The sequence below is a fragment of the Bison bison genome, unplaced genomic scaffold (assembly GCF_000754665.1).
Source record: "Bison bison bison isolate TAMUID 2011002044 unplaced genomic scaffold, Bison_UMD1.0 scf7180017862976, whole genome shotgun sequence".
NCBI lineage: Eukaryota > Metazoa > Chordata > Mammalia > Artiodactyla > Bovidae > Bison > Bison bison.
This window is the reverse complement of record NW_011493548.1, coordinates 48595-55769: the sequence shown is the minus strand read 5'-3', so window position 1 is coordinate 55769 and position 7175 is coordinate 48595.

Here is a 7175-nt window from a genome sequence, read left to right as displayed (position 1 = left end):
AGTCAGGTGAAGAGGAACTAAAAAGCCTCTTGATGAAAGTGAAAGTGGAGAGTGAAAAAGTTGGCTTAAAGCTCAACATTCAGAAAATGAAGATAATGGCATCCGGTCCCATCACTTCATGGGAAATAGATGTGGAAACAGTGTCAGACTTTATTTTTTTGGACTCCAAAATCACTGCAGATGGTGAGTGCAGCCATGAAATTAAAAGACGCTTACTCCTTGGAAGGAAAGTTATGACCAACCTAGATAGCATATTCAAAAGCAGAGACATTACTTTGCCAGCAAAGGTCCGTCTAGTCAAGGCTATGGTTTTTCCTGTGGTCATGTATGGATGTGAGAGCTGGACTATGAAGAAAGCTGAACACCGAGGAATTGATGCTTTTGAACTGTGGTGTTGGAGAAGACTCTTGAGAGTCCCTTGGACTGCAAGGAGATCCAACCAGTCCATTCTAAAGGAGATCAGCCCTGGGATTTCTTTGGAAGGAATGATGCTAAAGCTGAAACTCCAGTACTTTGGCCACCTCATGCGAAGAGTTGACTCATTGGAAAAGACTCTGATGCTGGGATGGATTGGGGGCAAGAGGAGAAAGGGACGACAGAGGATGAGATGGCTGGATGGCATCACTGACTTGATGGACATGAGTCTCAGTGAACTCTGGGAGTTGGTGATGGACAGGGAGGCCTGGCGTGCTGCGATTCATGGGGTCACAAAGAGTCGGACACGACTGATCGACTCAACTGAACCGAATAACCTAGATGGGTGTGAATGGGTGGGAGGTGGGAGGGAGCTTTAGGAGGGAGAGGCGTATGTACACATGGTTAATTCCTGTTGATGTAGGACAGAAATCAAACCAGTATTGTAAAGCAATCATCAATCAATTAAAAAAAATAAACATTTTAAAAATGGTCAACATTTAAAAAAAAATCTAAAAACAGCAGTAATATGTTTATGGAAAACCTACTGTGTGACACCCTGGAGCAGGGGATGGCAACCCACTCCAGTGTTCTCTTCTGGAGAATCCCATGGGCGAAGGAGCCTGGTGGGCTATAGACCATGGAGTTGCGAAGAGTCGGACACGACCGAGCGACTTAGCACGCAGCACTGTGTGGCAGGCGCTTGGCGTACGGGCCTCACTTCACCCTCTGGCAAAACCTGTAGGTCAGTGTCATTAGCCCCGGTTTACAGATGAGGTGACAGAGGCTCAGGGAAGCAAGTCACTGTCCACCGAGTTCATGCAGCAGGTGGTGAGAGGCTGGTTCCCCTCCACCTGCATACTCAGGAGCCTCACGGTAGGGGGTGAGAATGAACGAGAGGGGGAGAATGGAGAGGCGTGAGCGGGCGATGAAGCAGGAGCAGGGAGCAGGGGGTTAGGACTGTTTGTGACAAGTGATGGAAGCCTTGCAGACGCTGACGGAATCCCAGAGAGCAGTTCGATGACTCAGCTGAAACGTCTAGAAGTGGCTGGACCTCAAGACATCGTGAGTGTCTTTCTCTCTTTTCCTCCATCTCTCAGCTCTTCTTTCCTCCGTGCTGACCTATTCCATGGTGGGAAAATTGTCCCGCTACAGGGACAGTCTTCTGTGTTACCTGCTTAGAAGCTGAAGCAACAACTTCCCAAGAGCTCTGCTAAAACCCTTAGGGTCGACGTTGGTTGGCTGGGCCCCGATCACCTGCTTCTCCCTGTAGGCAGACGTGAGAAGTCGTTGCAGCCCTGGGGGAGCTGTTCTCCCCAGGAGGATTGCAGGGCTGTACCAGGAAGCAGGGAAGCTGGGGGCACGCAGAAATGATTCGTGCCTGGGTATTCCACATCTGCCCCTTCAGAACTCCCGCCACCCTCTCCACCGGCCTCTCTGCCCCGCGACTGATGTCTGTAAACATCACCGGCCTCCCTTCCCCTCTGACACTTTCTCTCTCTCTCCTCCCCCTCTACCCCACAGAGTTATTAATGTATAGTTTGCATACTATAGAGTTCACGATAAGTGTAAATTTCAGTGATTCTTAGTAATTTGATCACCACAATCCTGTTTCAGAACATTTCCATTACCAGTCCCCATAGTTCACCCCAGCCTGTTTGCAGTAGCTCCAGGCAATTTCCAGAATTTACCTTTTCTGGACATATGGTACAAATTGTTGTTGTTTAGTCACTCAGTCGTGTCTGACTCCTTGCAGTCTTATTGACTGCAGCATGCCAGGCTTCCCTGTCCTTCACCATCTCCCAGCGTTTGCCCAAACTCACGTCCATCGAGTCCGTGATGCCATCCAACCATCTCATCCTCTGTCGTCCCCTTCTCCTGCCTTCAGCATCAGGCTCTTTTCCAATGAGTCAGTTCTTCACATCAAGAGGCCAAGGTATTGGAGCTTCAGCTTCATCATCAGTCCTTCCAGCGAATATCCACGGTTGATTTGTATGAATGGAATCATGCAATACAAAGTCTTCTATGCTTCTTTTACTCAACGTAACGTTTTTGAGGGTCACCACATTCAAATGTGTCTCAGCCTTTTCTTCCTTTTTCTTCCAGCTGGGGTTCCATGATCCACCGCCTGTGCTTTGTGGACATGTGTGTTGTTTGCAGGTTAGGGTTATTATTAGTAAAGCTGCTGGGAACACTGATGCACAAGTCTGTGTGTGGACACGTGCTTTCGGTTCCCTTGGGTAGCTTCTGAGGAGTGCAGTTGCTGGATCACACGGTAAGGTTATGCTTAACTTTTAAAGAAACGGTCAAACTATTTTCCAAAGCTATTGAATCATTTTACATATTCACCAGCCATGAATGAGAGTTCCAACCACTGTACACCCTTGCCTGTACTTGGTACTGTCTGATTTTTAAATATTTTAGCCATTTATTACGCGTCTCATAGTATCCTCCTGTGGTTTTAATTTGCTCCTAGTAACTAATACTGTTGAGTGTCTTTTCAAGTACTTATTAGTTATTTGTATTGCCACCTTTTTTTATAAGAATATTTTTTATTTTTTAAAATATGGATCATTTTAAAGTCTCTATTAAATTTGTTACAACATTGCTTCTGTTTTATGTCCTGCTTTTTGGCCTCAAGGCATGTATTAGTTCCCTGACCAGGGATCAAGCCCACACCCCCTGCTTTGGAAGGCAAAGTCTTACCCACCACACCGCCAGGGAAGTCTCTGGATTGCCGTCTTCAGTAAAATGTCCATCAAGTCTCCTGGTCTCTTTTAGTTTGCTTAGATTGTCTTCTTATTGAGTTGCAAGAGCTGTTTCTATATTCTGGATGCAAGTTCTTTGTCATATATGTGATTAGCAAATATTTCCTCCCAGATGGTGACTTGTCTTTTCATTTTCTTAATGGTGTCTTTTGAAGTGCAAAAGATGTTAATTTTAACGATAGCCAGATTAACAACTGGCTTGTGGTTTTGATGCCATGCCTAAGAAATCTTTTTCCTAACTCAAAGTCTGAAAGATTTTCTCCTGTGGTTTCTCCTGGAAGTTTTATGATTGCAGGTCTTACAGTTAGGTCTGTAATTCACCTTGAGTTCATTTTTATACATGGTATGTGGTAAGGGCCTGAACTAAAATTTTAATATATGAATATTCAATTGCTAAAACACCAGTTTTGTAAAGCTGTCCTTTCCTTTCCCCTGTTGAATTGTCTTGGCATCTTTGTCAAAAATCAATTGACCGTAAATGCAAGGGTTTAATTTCTGAAGTCTCGTGTCTGTTCCGTTGGTCAGTATTCTGATCCTTGCTTCAGTGTCACACGGCCCTGCTTACTGTGAGGCCATCTTTAAGGAAGTTTTCATACTGGACAGTATAGGTACTCCAGCTTTTTCTTCCCTATTCATAATTGTTTTGGCAAAGCTAGGTCTTTTGTATTTCCACATACATTTTAGGACCAGCTTGTTAGTTTCTTCAAAAAATCCTGCTGGAATATGAATTGATGTTGCATTGAGTCTATAGATCAATTTGAGGAGATTAACATTTTAACAATAGTAAATCTTACAATCCATAGACATGGAATATGTCTCCATTTATTTACATCTTCTTTAATTTTTCTCAGTAAGGTTGAATAGCTTTCAGTGTATGGATATTCCACATTTTATTGTTAAATTTATTCTGAAGTGTTTATTCTTTTCTGATGCTACTGCAAATGAAATTTTAAAAAATCTAATGCTCAAATTGTTCATTATTAATATAAAAAATGCAACTTATTTTTGTGTATTGATCTTTTATCCTGAAAACTTGCTAAATTTACTAGTTCTAGGAGGGTGTGTGTGTAAGTACATTCCATAGGATTTTATACATATAGGATGATGCCATCTGTGAATAAAAAGTTTCACTTCTTTCTTTTCAATCTGAACGCCTTTAATTTGGGGGCCTTCTTTCAATGGTTAGAATCTTCATTAATCAATAAAGAAACCATCTTCATTTCAATGGTTAGAATCAATGGCATGTTGCTGTTCAGTTGCTAAGTCACGCCCGACCCTTTGCAACCCCATGGACAGCAGCACACCAGGCGTCCCTGTCCTTCACACTCTGCTGAGTTTGCTCAAACTCATGCCCCTGGGTCAGTGATGCCTTCTGTAGAACTGGGGAGACTGGACCTTTCTGCCTCATTTCTAGCCTTTGGGGAAAGCCCTTCGTCTTTCACCATCAAGCATGTGCTTCATCAGGTAGAGGAGATTCCCTTGTATTCCTAGTTTGTTGATTTTTTTTTTCTCACAAATGGGTGTTGTAGTTTGTCAGTTGTTTTTTCTGTGTCTCTGAGATGATTTGCCATCTGAGCATGCCATCTGTTTTCTGGGAGGACCCTGACTGATAAAAAGTGCTCACTGCAAAATGCAATGTGTGTGATGGAGTTGGGTTGGCTAGTCTCTGCTCAATGAATAATTAAAGTGACTTGATGCCTCTTCTCCCAGCTTTTTGACTTAAAGAGACTTGGTTTTAACATATGTCCACAAATTATTTGATACTCCTCCCTTTGAGTGTGGCCTTGACTTAGTGACTCACTTCTGATGAGCAGAATATGGCAGAAGTGGTGTTGCCTGGTTTCGGAGACCAGGTCAGAACAGGCACTGGGCCTTCCACCTGGCACCCTCCTTCGGACTGCCCACTCCGCAGGAAGCTGGCTGCCGCGACGTGAGGCCTCTCAGGCAGCCCTGCAGAGTGAGCCTTCCGTGCCCGAGCCGTCTTGGAAGGGGAGCCTCAAGCCTTCAGATCACACAGCTCCAGCCAACATCTGACTGCAAACCCACAAGACACCCTGTGCCCAAACCATCCAGCTAGGCCGCTCCCACACTCCTGACCGCCAGGAACTCTAAGATAATAATTATTGTTTTCAGTTATTTGTTTTTAATTGGAGGATGATTGCTTTACAATCTTGTGTTGGTTTCTGCCACACAGCAACATGCATCAGCCACAGGTATACGTATGTCCCCTCCCTCCCGAGCCTCCTCCCGCCTCCTGCCCCTCCAGGCTGTCACACAGCGCTGGGGTGAGCTCCCCGCGTCACAAGGCAGGTTCCCGCGGGCTGGCCGTTTCACACATGGCAGTGCACATGTTTCCACGCTACTCTCTCTGTTCACACCACCCTCTCCTTCCCCCAGTAGTTACTGTTTCTAAGGTGTGATGTGTTGGAGTAATTGTCTGTGCGCTGAAATACAAGAGACATCGCCACTTTTTCCCCAGAATATGTTAAACTCTAAAGCTGATGAAGGTGGGTCTGAAGGAACAGGAATTTCTGGACCCTGGGGGTTTGTTTAGAAGTTAGGTCCCATAAAGACTGGGAATTGCTCTAAGAAGAAGGCTTAATGAGCAATCCACAGAAAACCATTTTGTAGGTGATAAATGCCTCGTGGATTGTTATTCCTAGGAGTGTCATCATGGGATCCCAGATGACACTCAAGGCCACCTCGTCTAGTGCCCTCCTTTCCATCCCAAAGTGTCGTTGTTCAGTCACCAAGTCGTGTCCGACCCCCAGGAGCTCTAAGATAATAATTATTGTTGTTATTTATTTATTTTTAATTGGATGATGTTTGCTTTACAATATCATGTTGGTTTCTGCCACACATCACATTTTGCGACCCTGTGGACTATAGCCCGCCAGGCTCTTCTGTCCATGGGATTTCCAACATGTCAGGTCTGTGGTAATCCGTGTTCTTCTAAGAAAGGAGAATGATCTGCTGACCAGGTACCTGATGTTGACACATGAGGCCACCTCCCATTTGGCTTCCCTCAGTTCTTCTTTCTAGAATCATTGCCAGGAGGGACCCACACACTGAATTTTGATCACCTGCGGGAGGCTGACCCGCTTTCTAATTAGACTTCTCTGCCCAGGCACTTCTGCTGAAAGTTTTACCCAGGAGGAAAGATCTGAAATGATCGTGTCAAAGGTTACGGAAGCATTTACACAGCAAGTGAGGGCTCGCTTAATAATCAGCAGCAAAAGAAGAAGAAGAAGAAGGGAATGTTTGCCTCAGGCTGCCATTCCATGATGTACCATTTGTCAAAAGTGGAAAGTAAGTTTCTGTTTTCTGCAAAGAGGACACGCTGCTACTGATGAGGAAGAGGTCACCATCCACCCCATTTGCATACAAATTAAGAACTTTCTCATCTTTTTTCTTTGCAAGTAGGAAGAAGAGTTGGTTTATCGTTCTAAGAAGTAGTAAGCTCTTCTCAGGTAGTCTTCTGTGTCACAACATTTTGAATGCAAGTGACAGAAACCCAACCCAATTCTAAGTAGCTTAAGCAAAACAGGTGACTTTGTCTAACTGAACCATGAAAGCAGACAAGAATTAAGCTGAGGGGAAAAAAAAGAGATTCAAATGTCATCTTTCTGTCTTATTTCCTCTTTTCTCTAAATTGATCTCTTTGTCTACAAGGCTGAAATAAGTGTTAGTAGCTCAGTAGTGTCCAACTCTTTGTGACCCAAGGCTCCTCTGTCCATGGGATTTCCCAGGTAAGAATACTGGAGTGGGTTGCCATTTCCTCCTCCAGGGGATCTTTCCAACCCAGGGATCGAACCTGGGTCTCCTGCATTGCAGGCAGATTCTTTCCCACTGAGTCACCAAGAATCTCTTTGTCTACAAGGCTAAACTCATGGCCAAATCAGATCATATCAGTCGCTCAATCGTGTCTGACTCTTTGCGACCCCATGAATCGCAGCACGCCAGGCCTCCCTGTCCATCACCAACTCCCAGAGT